Genomic DNA, 15,287 nt, shown 5'->3' with positions numbered 1-15,287 from the left:
TATAGATCTGTTTCTTTTTAATCAAGGCACAGGGCTAAAATGAAGCTCCATGACTTCATAAAAACAAACTCATTCTAGCTTGTTGCTAGAACAACATGTCCTTTAGACATGGCTTACAACTCATGGTTCAAAATAGCCAACTAAAAATAAAAGTTATCTGCTCTTCCTCCCACCCACCACACACAGACCATGCAAAAGGCTGTGTGGCTCATCTTTGTTCCATGTGTCGCTGGGTTGGTTGGCTCTACTGTTGCTGGATTATTCAATATGGCCTCACATACTCAGCTGGGGGGCTTGGTGCTAGTTTTTGATGAGGGCAGCTTTGCTCTTCTCCAAATGTCTCTCTCCTTTCTTGTGATCTCTCATTCCCCAGGGTTTCTCTCTCTCCACATAGCCTCCTGGGCAGGATATCCTGGACTTCTTTACACAAAGGCCGGTTTCCAAAAAATAAAAATGGAAACTATAAGATATCTTTACATGAGGGCCAAAAGTCATACTATGTCACTTCTACTACATTCTTTTTGTCAAGCGAAGTCAAGGTCAGCCAAGACTCGGGAGAGAAAATGGACTCCCCTGCTAGACGAGAGGAATATTATGCATATACAAGAACAAAAGGAATTGTTGGCAGCCGTCTTTGCAGACAATCTACCACAACTAATCTTCAGGCCTTCATGTTCATTCAACAAACTCTACCATATTTTGCCACTTTTGCCTAAAGATGGACTTTTGGGACTTCTTTATCATCTCCTCCTGTGGATTTTGACCCAACTCAGAACATCTTCATACTCTTATGTTTGGCCAACACAATATCTTTGGATTGTCTTTGTTCCTCCCAATATGGATTTACTTATCAAAGACTATTTCAAAACATGTATATATAATGATTAATTAATGTTTTAATATCAATTTCCATTACATGAATTCTTATTAACATCAGGCACCCTGAAAAAAACATGACATAAATGAAACAAGTAGTGACGTATATGTAAATGGAGAGTGCTTCCCAAAATTATTTGTATCCCATTACAGAAATTTAGGGTTATATCCTCCTTAGAGAAATATAGGGGAAAACCAAAGTATTCAAACTGATGAAAATTTCAAGCCCATCACCAAGAAGAAACATTTCCCCTGAATTATATTCCGTTCAAAGCATATGGGCAATATTATGCCAAATCCTGGGATTTCTTTCAGAAAAAGACATTGATAATGGCAAGGTGATCACTGAAGCAATCTCAAAGGTATGTGTTATGAGGAAATAGACATTTAAATTTGTATAGCAGACGCGTAAAGTGAAAAAAGTTAGCCACCTATTTGTAGGTTTGTGCAAATAGTAATATTTTGTATTGTTTCAGCAAGTTAATCAGAACCAGTAGTAGACATTTTAAAGAAGTATACCTTCTTTCAAATTAAGGAACAAGTTTTGGATAAACGGAACCACAAAACAGGTTGTACTTCAGTTACAGGAAGTATATACCTGAATCAATACCTGGCACAGAGTAGATACTAAATAATTTTTTAAATGAAGTAGTGAACGGCCATCTAAAAGGGCAGGGTAGGAAAAGAATTCCTCAATGAGCAATAGGAAGAAATAACAATCTGCAAAGTCCTTCCATACCTAAAGGAGGCAGACTCTCTTTGTATCTTACCTAAAAAGTTATATCAGTGAAAGAAATAGAACAGGCATGTTATAAAACTGCCAAATATTCTGCCAGCCCGCACCACTGAGGAAATGACAGCACAGGTCCAGTGCAACAGCCACCGAAATGCACACTGGAGTATTAATGACATATTATTTTACTGTCTATCATTTTAGTTCTCAGGATTTTTTTTCCTTAGATGTGTTTATAATAATATATATGTCTTTCTACATTTTTATTCAGTTTTCATGCTGATTAGAGTTTATGTGCTACAGGCCAATGATCATATCTACTTAATTTTCTCTGTATTGAGTTCAAGTAGGCACCAAATAAATGTTAATTCAAGACTACTTTCAAGATGATTTATCTCGATTTTTTTTTCATAATCTCACACACTAAAACCACTATCACAAGCCTGGGTAATTTAATATAAGAAGTCAATACTATTATGAATGTATAAACATGTACACATTCACATACAATACATATTTTCAAGTGATTCCACATAAGAAATAGATCCTACCTTTCCTCAATCTCTAACATCGCAGATATTAATAGTAAAATTATCCATAAGATATCTCAGTAAAAAATGGACCCCTCAAGGCTTATGGAACTTTCATTCTGAAATGATGTTTAAAACTACAGAAGTGTACAAAGTAAATTAGAGGCACTTGAGAAGTGCCAGCTCCATCTTTCACAAGCACCGTTCAACTTTCATCAGAGGAGGTGATCGTAGAAAGGGATAACAGAACTTTTACTTTATGGGTGAGTTTTATAATTCTAGTCCACCATCCAGTCAGGCATGGATAATGCTATTCCTCAGACCCCATAAAAATAATACCAGTTATCAATCTTTACTCACTCTGATGCCTACTACTAATATTTCAAACTGAAAGTTTTTTGAGCTAATGTAGAAGTTTCTCTCTACTCCCCTGTGAATGGATAGCATTTGTAAATACATTTGACAGATCATTGGCAAAGCCACCTATAACATTGTCTTTATAGAAGTGACATTTTTTTTACCCACCAATAATTTATCATTCTTGTCAATAGATTCCCATTAAAATATTATTATTTTCTTGAAGTTGAAATTTTCGTAGCAGAATAAAGACAGTTTTATTGACCTATTTCATTTCTACTATTAAAACTGACATCTTGACAAGCGTGAATCAAATAGTCATTTATGGACCAAAAGAAGCATAAATAGGCCGTTGGATAATATATAAGAAACACATTAAAAATAAATCAATGAATTTAAACTTCATTTAAAGCATAAATTTGGACACTCATAGTCAGGAATCAGAAAAAAAATGAGTTGTCAATTACTTTTAGTATAGTGTTAAGAGCACAGTCTTTGACATCAGATAAATTATCTCTGTTGTGAAAATTATATAATGCTGAACAAGTTCATTTCTTGAGTCTTAGTTGCTTCAAATATCAATATGAATAACACTAGACTCTCGGGTAATTACATGCATTAAATGAGATAACATATATAAATTGCTAAACATAGAATCTAGCAAATAGTAAGCTCTCAATATGCAGCAACTACCATCAATTTTAGTATCATGCCAAAAGTTATAGTATTCTTAGATCAGCTGAGTAAAATCATTCAGCTGGGTATGAATATAAAATAAATTGAAAGATTGCTAATTCAGGCTAGTTCACCTGAGATAGTCAGTTTTTGCTTGAGTTATCTAAATATAGCATCTATATGTCACTTTATAGTCATAACTAATTTAATACTGTTTCAAAGATCCTTACTCAGCCTCACTCCTGAACTCATAGGCCAGAGACCACTTACAAGGTTATCATGAGAAACTACCCATGGATTTCAGCCTGAATTTGAGAAGTGGCCTTCCATCTCTACAAAAGGAATGAAGAAAGACTTTTTTTCCTTTGCCTACCTACAGAGAAAATATTGTAGTACCCTAAAGAGCCAAAAGAGAAAAAATTGTCCTTTTGTTCCTTTATTATTAGCAACCCAAATTTCAGATTTAAAGAAAGAATAGTTGGGGGGACAAAAAAACTCTAGCTAAAATGACTTTAGGGGATACTGAGTAAAAAGTATATTTTACATGAAATATTTAATCATATGATACATAAATCATCACACTAAAACCTGAATTGTAAGTTGACTCAGAGGAAGTTACAAAGGTTAAAGCTTAGACAAGTAATAAATGAGGAAAACATTCTCATTACCTTGAGGGCAGGTGTTGTATCAGGACAGAGGTTTTCTACAGAACTGATTTATTACTGCTTTCAAGCAAAAACGTACTAAAAATCTTGTTCATAAGGTTCTCCCGCTGTTCATTCACGCTGTTTCTATTTTCATTAATGCTGTGTATGTATATTTGACTGCAGGCCACAGATTTGCCATCAAAAAGTAAAATACAATTTTTTTTGTTCAGTAATAGAGAATTATGGGAATTTTACACATAGATGTGCCCAATTGTAACTGTGCTAGAGAATGTTACTCAAGACCTACATTTCAGATTCAATAAGATTGAGACGGGCAGCTGTGTTTTGTGTCAAAATGAATGGAACCACCGTCTATCCTTGTCATCCAACCTCAAAATTTGAAAATTATCTTTGACTGACTTGCCACCCAAACCTCATTTAGTTACTTGTCCAGTCTTGTCAATTTTACCTCCAATACATCTCTCATATCGATCTCCTCTTTTCCAGTCTCTCTGCAAAAATAAGAGTGCAAATAATGTGACGTTTTACCTGTTGTTGGTGTGATCTCCCAACTAGTTTTCCTAACACACAGTGTCCTCTTCTCCTGTCCATTCTTCTCACAAACACAAGATTACTCTGCCTAAAATAGCTCACTGATCACACCACTTAATTGATCCAAAGTCTTCAGGGGTTCCCTGTGAGGGAAAATAGCTTAGATCCACCATATTTTAAACACGGAAGAATTAAAAATATATAAATCTCACATCATTTAATTCAGACAACAATTTTTGTTGGGAAATTACAAATGCTATAATATTTATTAATACTTAAGTTTGTAAGCTGGCTGTAGAGGGAGGTGATAATTAACTTACTCTGACATCACTTATCTAGAGCCAATTAACTCAACCTGCATCAAAGGACTTTGGAAGTTCTCTTGATATTGGGAACATAGGTAAAGGCAGAGTCATGAAAAAATGTTTAAAAATAAAATGAATGGATTTAAACAGATTAATATCAAATTAAAAAGAAAAACTTCGATTTGTCAACATAGCTCTTAATGCCACCTCTCAAGTCCAAACTACCTCCTAAATGCTCTCCTCTTATTCTTTTCAGCCAGCATACGCCACTGTGAAATTTCCTCTCCCAGATGTAAATTTTGAGAGAAACACAGAATCTCAAACTATCCCACTACATAGAAAAGAAAGTAGGTTGGGCCCTTATACGTTAATTTTTGACATGTAGGTTTTGCCTGCATGTTTTTTCCTCTATCTACTCTTCATTGAAATTTCTACTGCCATTAGGTTGGTTATTTGAAATGTTTTCACACAGAATTAAAAGAAAATAGGAGAAAATGGAGGGAATAGAAGAACAAGAGACTGCTGTATCCGCATCAGTGGGCTAATACTTAGGGAAGGAAATTACTCAAGTAATTTGGATAAACTGGAAATGCAGCAGTAGATTTGACAATGTAGCTAGTGGAATATATAGCCAGAAACCTCTTTTGGACTATTCTGTTGGAACTGTCAGCAAAGATGCCTTTTCCTCTTCTGGAATTATAAGTTATAAAGACATGTAACTTCAAGCAGCACAGCCATCTTCCCTGGGGACAAGAAGCTAGCCAGCTCTCTTAAATTGGAGAGGATGAAGCCAAGCAGAGAAACTGAGGCAAGAGATGGAGAGAAAACCCCCAAAACATTATTTTAGCTCTTCCAATTAGCTATACCACATGTGGATAGTTGACTCCACTGACTTTTCAGCGTAATGAACAAAAAATTCTTTCACCTTTCTTTTTTTAACTTAATCTAGTTTGAATTTTTTTCTGTCCCTTGTAGTTGAAAAAATTCTGATTAACAATGAAATAAAAAGATACTTTGGGCATTTATTGTAGCAGGTTTATGTATGTATTAGGTAAACCAAGGAGACATAATAAGCTATTTTGAATTCATTTTTCATTGCTGGATTAAGTTACATTAATAGTGACACTATTCTGAGAGTGGGTCTTGTGGATTAAGGTTTCAGTAAGGTTACAAAGAAGACGTGGTCTAGTTGTTAAAGCATAAAACTTTTATTTAGCAAGAGTTGGGACTGAGTCCTGAGCCTCATTTATTTGTGACATGGTGTTATGCAATTTATTGAATTCTCTATGCATTATTTTCTTCATATGTAAATAGGTATTCTAACAACAGCATCTACTGTGTTGTATTTTGTGAGAATTAAATGAGACAATAAATGAAAATGTTCCTGGAACCAATATACAATGAGTATTAACTGCTGCTAATATTGTCATGATCTTCAATTTAACTTAAATGTTTTACTGATAATCATCATGGGCAAATAAACCAGTAATAACTACAATAACAAGAGTCATATTGTAGAGAGTGAGCAACTTTTCAACACTGATTTACAAACTGGACAGTTGCAAATGTTAAAGAATAATATTTTAAAGGGAAAAATCATGACATGCAAATATGAAATAAATACATATCAAATTTATCACATTAATTAATAAAGAAACCAGTAAGATGTAAAAAAAATAAAATGATTTAAAGGAGAATTCAAAGAACAGACACATACGCAACAAAGAAAGCTGAAAAGGGTTTGTTAAATGGTGCAATATCTTCAATGCACATAAGGCAATAAAAAGTTACATCTCCACCAGGCAAAACTCAACTGCATTTCTACGGATAAGAATCATTTGCATTACTATCAGTTTCCACAATTTATAAAGGTGTAAAATATCTCAATGACAATTAAAGACACAGATCCATATACAATCAGATAACCCCAGAAGGATCCACTAGACAATGGCCAACATTTTATAGAAAAGATACCCAATGATCTTTTTGCCCATTTCAAAGTCTGTCACAATTTCTTTCTAACAAAATGTGTAAAGAAATTTCACCCTATCAGTACCGGAGGAGTTACTGATATGATGGCCCTTACCATCTTTGAACTTTATACCTCCTATTTTATCATGAAGTTCTGCCTTCTTTTGAAACTTTAAGAAAAGCAATGTTGATTCTGTTCTCCACAATAGCCTCTGAAAATGCAACTGTTTCCCTATGTCCATAATGGATATTTACCTTTCTGAGGACCACTAGTCTTGGTAGTACCCATAGCACACATAATTCCTCAATTCCTGTTTTCGCTTAGAGCATTTCTTCACATTTCTATGCCTACAACAAAAAGTATAAATTATTTAGTACAACAAAGTCCTCTGAGACTGGCCCCAACCCATGTTTCCAACCTTATTTACCACCGCTCTTCTCCCCCCTTTATGTTCCAGCTCAACTTGTGTAATCTCTGTTCACAGCGCAAATCTTGGGCTGTCTGACTGTCTTCTCCGTTCACGACATTCCTTCATTCAGAATGTCCCTTTCTTCACATCTGTATGCCTAAGAGATTGGTCTCAGGAATCCGATTGCCTAGTTTAAAAACCTGGTCTTGCTCCTGCCACTCGTTTTCAGATTAGTAATCTAACCTCTCTGAAACTCAGTTTACTTACTCATAAATGAGGACAATAATAGTCCTTCTTCATAGAGTTGTCCTTAGAACTAAATTAGATAAATCATATAAACCACTTGATAAAATCCACGGTACCTAATAAATTCATTAATTGTTAGGTATCATCATCATCATCATCACTATTCTCATCATACTACAAGGCCTAGCACAATGCCACATTTACCAAAAATTTGGCCTTATCTCTTTAAATGGAAAAAAATAAAAAGCTTTTGTCTAAGAACCCCCATAGTTCTTAGATAGGGAGTGTTTCATCTTAAAAAAGGTATAAATCTACAGATCTTTCAATGGAGCACCCCCCCCAATCCTGTCACCCTAGTAGAATGGTATTGGTATAACTATCAGGCCCTTCAATTAATATGTTTGCCTTTCCCTGGCTTTTCTACTTGTTCAAACCATGATGGCTATTATCTTGGACTTCCCTTTTGGCTCATATTCTCACACTAACCCTTCTCAAGTTTGTCATCCCCAGGTTTTTTGCTTTTTGTTTTAATTCATATTATTCTTTGTGGCCTGATTATTATCAGCCCTATAATTATGACAAAAAAAGAAACTGAAAGAGAAGGCTATAATCCAAGGTCTGCAGTCCTCAACCAGATGCCTACCATTGCCACAGGTTCTTGAGAAATATATGCAATGGAGTTTTTCCATTCAAGGCCCCCAAACCTCAGGTAGTGTCCTGTGAAATAGAATGGATCGCATGAAGCTAGAGTACTCCTTTTGGTTGAGATAGTGGCAGAAATTTACCATCATTAGGAAATATCATCCTTTTGTATTCTTTTGTTCATAAACTCCACATTAAAAAGCCCCATCCTGGGCCCTCACCTGATCACAGTCCTCTAAATGCCGTCACCAGGATGGCAAAGAAAGAGGGAAGACCTACAACTGGCCAAGCTTAAAGGAAGCACACCTAGGCACTTCCAGGGTGGAGTTAACCCTCTAACAAGCAGCAATCTGGGTGCATAGCAGCCGCCTGTGAGAAGCAATAAGCAATCTGAACAGCCAGAGAATTTCCAAAATATTAATCTCAAGGTTCACGCCAGAGGAGAAGTCAAGATGGGAGTGTAGGCAGACTCTGAATGCCTCTCCTCCCACGGACACAGCCAATTTGCAACTGCTCTTGGAAAAATTACCCTTGAGAGAAAACTGAAAACTGGATAAGAGGAACTCCTGCAACAAACGACAATCCTAATTGAGGTGGAAGATACAGAAATTCCCTTCTTGAGAGAAAAAAACGCCACCTTCACAAGCTGCAGCGCTTCACAGCTGCCCGGGAGCAGCCCCAACGTACGCAGCCCTGGAGGAGCGGGGCCCTGAGCAGGGGAGTGCTCCCGCTATAGGCGTTTTTTGGACCCAGCAAAACAGAGATGAGTGGCATACTATCTGACTTTGCCTGCTACTAAAACATTGGGGAGTACCCCCAGAAAAGCTGGTTCACAAATAAATTAAAAACGGCTCTTAAAGGGCCCAGGCACAAATTCACCCCTTTCAGAAAGCAACCTAAAATCACCAGAAAGAAAGGTGCACAGTGCTTTAGTGAAAAGAGACTCACCTGATAGGCTCTGAGTGCATCTCGGTGAGAGGTGAGACCTCTCCAGGGACTGGGACATTGGCGGCAGCCATTGTTGTGGCCTGGTGTGGGCATGCTGACACAGACACTGGCAGACGCCATTAGAATTCTTCCTGGGGCATGCTAGCCCAGGGTCTGCCCCACCCACTAAAGCACCAATTTAATCTAGCTCAGCCAGGGCAAGCATCCCACCCTAGGGACAGGTCCTACCCAACAACAAGCCCTTGGGCAACTTGTGGGCCTGCTAAGTGAGCTGCCTGGATTCTCTGCAGCCTGGTGAGTAGGTCCACCTCTGTCTGGCAGGGCGTGCGCAAGGAGCAGGTGGAGAGTGTGGGGCTGTGGTGGAGTGTGTGGGGCTCTTGCCTTGGAGAGACTGGGTCCACTTCAGGAGGTTGGGGCATGCACATGGGGCAGGACTGTGTTGACTGTGTGTGTGGACCTGTGGGCGCAGGGCTTGTCAGCTGCAGAAGACTTGTGCTTCTCAAAGACCCCCATAGGGGGTTTGCCACACCTGCCAAAGCCTGAAGAAATTGGGTGCTCCTGTAACTGAGGCCAGCCTCATACAGCTGCAGTCCTCAGAGAGCTGACAAGAGACCTAAAGGCTAGAGGCTTATAGCAATTGTAAGCCCCTGAGCCTAACAACCTGCCACACTAGGGGCCTACTCACTTAAAAGAAATACTGCAATAGGAATGTGCTATTAGAACTAGCAGCCAACGGTGCTGGGTCTCCCCACATGCGATAAAGAGACTGAAGGGTCCACAACAACTACAAGCAGCTGAGCATTACAACAGCTGGCCAGGGGCATATCTCAGCCTCCCTGGGCACCTACAGGGAGAACCCATGCCACAGCAGAAGAACACACGTAGCCCACATAGGGGTCACTCCTGAAACATTCAGAACTGAGGGAAGCACACTGCAAGGTCTCATAAGGCATCACTTATGTAAGGCCATCTCTCCAAGAGCAGGAGATGTAGCTGACCTACCTAGTACACAGACACAAGCACAGGGAAAGAGACAAAATGAGGAGGCAAAGGAATATGTTCCAAGTAAGGGAACAGGACAAAACCCCACAAAAGGAACTAAGTGAGACAGAAATGAGCAACCTACCCAACAGAGAGTTCAAACAAAGAGTGTTAAGGATGCTCACTGATCTGGGGAGAAGAATGGATGAACTCAGTGAGAACATCAACAAAGAAATGGAAGATATAAAAAAGAACCAATCAGAAATGAAGAATACAATACTGGAAATGAAAAATTCACTACAGGGACTCAAAAGCAGAATAGATGATACAGAAGAATGGATCTGTGAGCTAGACAAAAGACTAGAAGAAATCACCCAAGTTGAACAGGAAAAGAAAAAAGAATTAAAAAGAGTGAGGACAGTCTAAGGGACCTCTGGAACAACATCAAGTGCACTAACATCTGTGTTATAGGTGTCCCAGAAGGAGAAGAGTGAGACAAAGGGGCAGAGAATCTATTTGAAGAAATAATAGATGAAGACATCCCTAACCTAAGGAAGGAAACAGACATCCAGGTACAGGAAGCACAGAGAGCACCAAACAAGATAAACCCAAAGAGGCCCACAACAAGACACATCATAATTAAAATGTCCAGAATTAAAGATGAAGAGAGAATCCTAAAAGCGGCAAGAGAAAGACAAGTTACATACAAAGGAAACCCCATAAGTCTATCAGCTGACTTCTCAGCAGAAACCTTACAGGCTAGAAGAGAGTGGCATGATATATTTAAAGTGTGAAAAGGAAAAAAACCTACACCCAAGAATACTCTACCTGGCAAGGTTATCATTTAAAATGGAAGGAGAGATAACAAGTTCCCCAAACAAGCAAAAATTAAAGGAGTTTGTCACCAAAAAACCAGTACTACAAGAATGCTAAAGGGACTTATTTAAGGGGAAAAGAGAAGACCATAAAGAGGAAAAATTATCTATTTCCATGATAAGAGAGTAATGGATACAAATGCATAAAAAAAGGTCAGATACGATATCAAAAACATAAAATGTGGGAGGAGGGGAGTTAAAGAGTAGAGCTTTCAGATAGAGGTCAAACTAAAGAGACCATCAACTAAATATAGATCCCTATATGTGTAGGTTACTGTATATGGACCCCATGGTAATCACAAACCAGAAACCTATAATAAATACACAAACAGCTAAGAGAAAGGAACCCAAACATAGTATTAAAGAAAGCCATCAAACCACAAGGGAAGAGAGCAAGAGAAGGAGAAAGGAACAGAGAAGGACTACTAAAACACTGAGGAAAAAAAGTTAAAAAATGGCAGTAAGTACATACTAATCAATAGCTACTTTATATATCAATGGATTAAATGCTCCAATTAAAAGGCATAGCGTGGCTGAGTAGATGAAAAAAACAGACCAATATATATGCTGCATACAAGAGAAACACTTCAGACCTAAAGACACTCACAAACTGAAAGTGAAGGGATGGAAAGAAATACTCCACACAAATGGCAATGAAAAGAAAGCTGAGGTAGCAATACTCATATCAGACAAAATAGACTTAAAAACAAAAACTGCAAAAAGAGACAAAGAATGGCATTACATAATGATCAAGGGAACAATCCAACAAGAGGATATAACACTTGTTATCTATGCACCCAATGTAGGAGCACCTAAATATATAAAGCAATTATTAACAGACATAAAAACAGAAATAGACAGTAACACAATAATAGTAAGGGACTTTAACACTCCACTTACACCAACGGATAGATCATCCAAACAGAAGATCAATAAGGAAACATTGGCCTTAAATGACACACTAGAACAGATGGACCTAGTAGATGTATACAGAACATTCCATCCAAAAACCAAAGAATACACGTTCTTTTCAAATGCACATGGAACATTCTCCAGGATTGATCACATATTACTCCCCAAACCAAGTCTCCATAAATTTAATAAGATTGAAATAATACCAAGCATCTTTTCTGACCACAATGGTATGAAACTAGAAATCAACTATAGAAAGAAAATCAGAAAAGCCACAAATATGTGGAAGTTAAACAAACTGCTACTGAACATTGATTGGGTCAATGAAGAAATCAAAGAAGAAATCAAAAAATACCTAGAGAAAAATGAAAATGAAAATACGACATGCCAGAATCTATGCAGTACAGCAAAAGCGGTTCTAAGAGGGAAGTTTATAGCAATACAGGCCTATCTCAACAAACAAGAAAAATCTCAAATAAACAATCTAAAAATGCACCTAGAGGAATTGGAAAAAGAAGAACAAACAAAGCCCAAAATCAGTAGAAGAAGGGAAATAATAAAAACAAATGAAATAGAGACTAAAAAATAATAAAACCAAGAGCTAGTTCTTTGAAAAGATAAACAAAATTGACAAACCTTTAGCTAGACTCACCAAGAAATAAAGAGAGAAGGCACAAATAAGTAAAATCAGAAATGAAAGAGGAGAAATTACAATGGACACCTCAGAAATACAAAAGATTATGAGAGTACTATGAAAAGCTATATGCCAACAAATTGGACAATCTGGAAGAAATGGATAAATTCTTAGAATCACACAACCTTCCACACTTGCACCAAGAAGAAAGAGAGAATGTGAATAGACCAATCACCAGTAAGTAGATCAAAACAGTAATCAAAAACCTCCCCAAAAATACAAATCCAAGACCGGACAGCTTCCCTGGTGAATTCTACCAAACATTCAAAGAAGACTTAATACCTATCCTTCTCAAACTCTTCCAACAAATTGAGGAGGGGGGGAAGCTCCCTAACTCATTCTACGAAGCCGACATTACCCTGATACCAAAATCAGACAAGGACAACACAAAAAAAGAAACTTACAGGCCAATATCACTGATGAACATCCATGCAAAAATCCTCAACAAAATTCTAGCAAATTGCATACAACAATACATTAAAAAGATTATACACCATGATCAGGTGGGATTTATTCCAAGTATGCAGGGATGGTTCAACATTTGCAAATGAATCAATGTGATAGACCACATTATTAAAATGAAGAATAAAAATCACATGATCATCTCAATAGATGCTGAGAAAGCATTTGACAAGATACAGCATCCATTTATGATAAAAACTCTGAATAAAATGGGTATAGAAGGAAAATACTTCAACATAATAAAGGCTATATATGACAAACCCACAGCTAATATCATCCTCAATGGTGAAAAACTGAAAGCTGTCCCTCTAAGAACAGGAACCAGACAAGGATGCCCAATCTCACCACTCCTATTTAACATAGTATTGGAAGTCCTAGCCAGAGCAATCAGGCAAGAAAATGAAATAAAAGGGATCCAAATTGGAAAGGAAGAAGTGAAACAGTCACTATTTGCTAACGACATGATTTTATATATAGAAAACCCTAAAGAATCCACCAAAAAACCTTTAGAAGTAATAAACAAGTATGGTGAAGTTGCAGAATACAAAATCAACATACAAAAATCAGTTGCATTTCTATACACTAACAATGAAGTAGCAGAAAGAGAAATTAAGAATACCATCCCATTTACAATGCAACAAAAAGAATAAAATACCTAGGAATAAACTTAACCAAAGAGGTGAAAGATCTGTACACTGAAAACTACAAAACATTACTGAAAGAAATTGAAGAAGACACAAAGAAATGGAAAGATATTCCGTGCTCTTGGATTGGAAGAATTAACGTAGTTAAGATGTCCATACTTCCTAAAGCAGTCTATAGATTCAATGCAATCCCTACCATGGCTCCAACAACATTTTTCATGGAAATAGAACAAAGAATCCTAAAATTTATATGGAACAACAAAAGACCCCGAATAGCTAAAGGAATCCTGAGAAAAAAGAACAAAGCTGGTGGTATCACACTCCCTGATTTCAAAATATACTACAAAGCTATATTAACCAAAACAGCATGATAGTGGCACAAAAACAGACACACAGATAAATGGAATAGAATCAAAATCCCAGAAATAAACCCACACATCTATGGACAGCTAATCTTCGACAAAGGAGCCAAGAACATACAATGGAGAAAGGAAAGTCTCTTCAATAAATGGTGTTGGGAAAACTGGATAGCAACATGCAAAAAAATGAAAGTAGATCCTTACCTTACACCATACACAAAAATTAACTCCAAATGGATTAAAGACTTGAATGTAAGACCTGAAACTATGAAACTTCTAGAAGAAAACATAGGCAGTACGCTCTTCTACATTGGTCTTAGCAACATATTTTCAAGCACCATGTCTGACCGGGCAAGAGAAACAATTGAAAAAATAAACAAAATAAACAAAAATAAAAAGCTTCTGCAAAGCAAAGGAAACCATCACAAAATGATAAGACAACCTAACAATTGGGAGAAGATATTTGCAAACCATACATCTAATAAGGGGTTAGTCTCCAAAATATATAAAGAACTCATGCATCTCAACAACAAAAAAACTAACAACCCAATTAAAAAATGGGCAAAAGACCTGAACAGATATTTTTCCAAAGAAGATATACAGATGGCCAACAGACACATGAAAAGAAGTTCAACATCATTAACTATCAGGGAAGTACAAATCAAAACTACAATGAGATATCACCTCACACCCGTCAGAACGGCTATAATTAACAAGACAGGAAACAACAAGTGTTGGAGAAGATGTGGAGAGAAGGGAACTCTCATAAACTGCTGGTGGGAGTGCAAATTGGTGCAGCCACTATGGAAAACAGTATGGAGATGCCTCAAAAAATCAAGGATAGAACTACCATATGATCCAGCTATTCCACTGCTGGGTATTTATCCAAAGAACTTGAAAACACCAATGCGTAAAGATACATGCACCCCTCTGTTCATTGCATTGTTATTCACAATAGCCAAGACATGGAAGCAATCTAAGTGCCCATCAAGGGAAGAATAGATAAAGAAGATGTGGTATATATACACAATGGAATATTACTCAGCCATAAGAAACGATGAAATCCAGCCATTTGTGACAACATGGATGGACACTGAGGGTATTATGCAAAGTGAAATAAGTCAGAGGGAGAAGGTCAGATACCATATGATCTCACTCATTAAGTAGTAGATAACAACAACAAACAAACACATAGAGACAGAGATTGGATTACTGGTTACCAGAGGGAAAGAGGGGAGGGAAGCGGGTGAAAGGGATGTTTAGGCACATGTGTGTGGTGATGGATTGTAATAAGTATTTGGGTGGTGAACATGAGAACAGGATGTAATCCATGCAGAAATAGAAGTATAATGATGTACACCTGAAATTTATACAATGTTATAAACCATGTTACTGCAATAAACATCAACAAAAAAATATTGGGGACAAAAAAGAAATAATTATATAAAAATATCAATTTTATATAAAA

General features: G+C 37.1%; 1 long non-coding RNA gene across 3 annotated transcripts in view; it reads right to left on the bottom strand.

Annotated features, from left to right (window-relative positions):
• The window catches only part of LOC147913771 (uncharacterized), a 173,937-nt gene that overhangs the window by 94,452 nt on the left and 64,198 nt on the right, over positions 1-15,287 (bottom strand). For 2 of the 3 annotated variants that reach the window (XR_015556305.1, XR_015556304.1), the window contains exon 4: positions 6,902-6,994. This is a non-coding gene — a long non-coding RNA (uncharacterized LOC147913771). Of the gene's footprint in view, positions 1-3,764; positions 4,331-6,901; positions 6,995-15,287 lie in introns of those variants that run through there. The other variant, XR_015556306.1, reaches the window with a different exon arrangement.

The sequence above is a fragment of the Ceratotherium simum genome, chromosome 25 (assembly GCF_057802395.1).
Source record: "Ceratotherium simum simum isolate JZ-2026a chromosome 25, ASM5780239v1, whole genome shotgun sequence".
Lineage (NCBI taxonomy): Eukaryota > Metazoa > Chordata > Mammalia > Perissodactyla > Rhinocerotidae > Ceratotherium > Ceratotherium simum.
The sequence above is the reverse complement of the archived record's forward strand: the minus strand, read 5'-3'. Positions and strand labels throughout refer to the sequence as shown.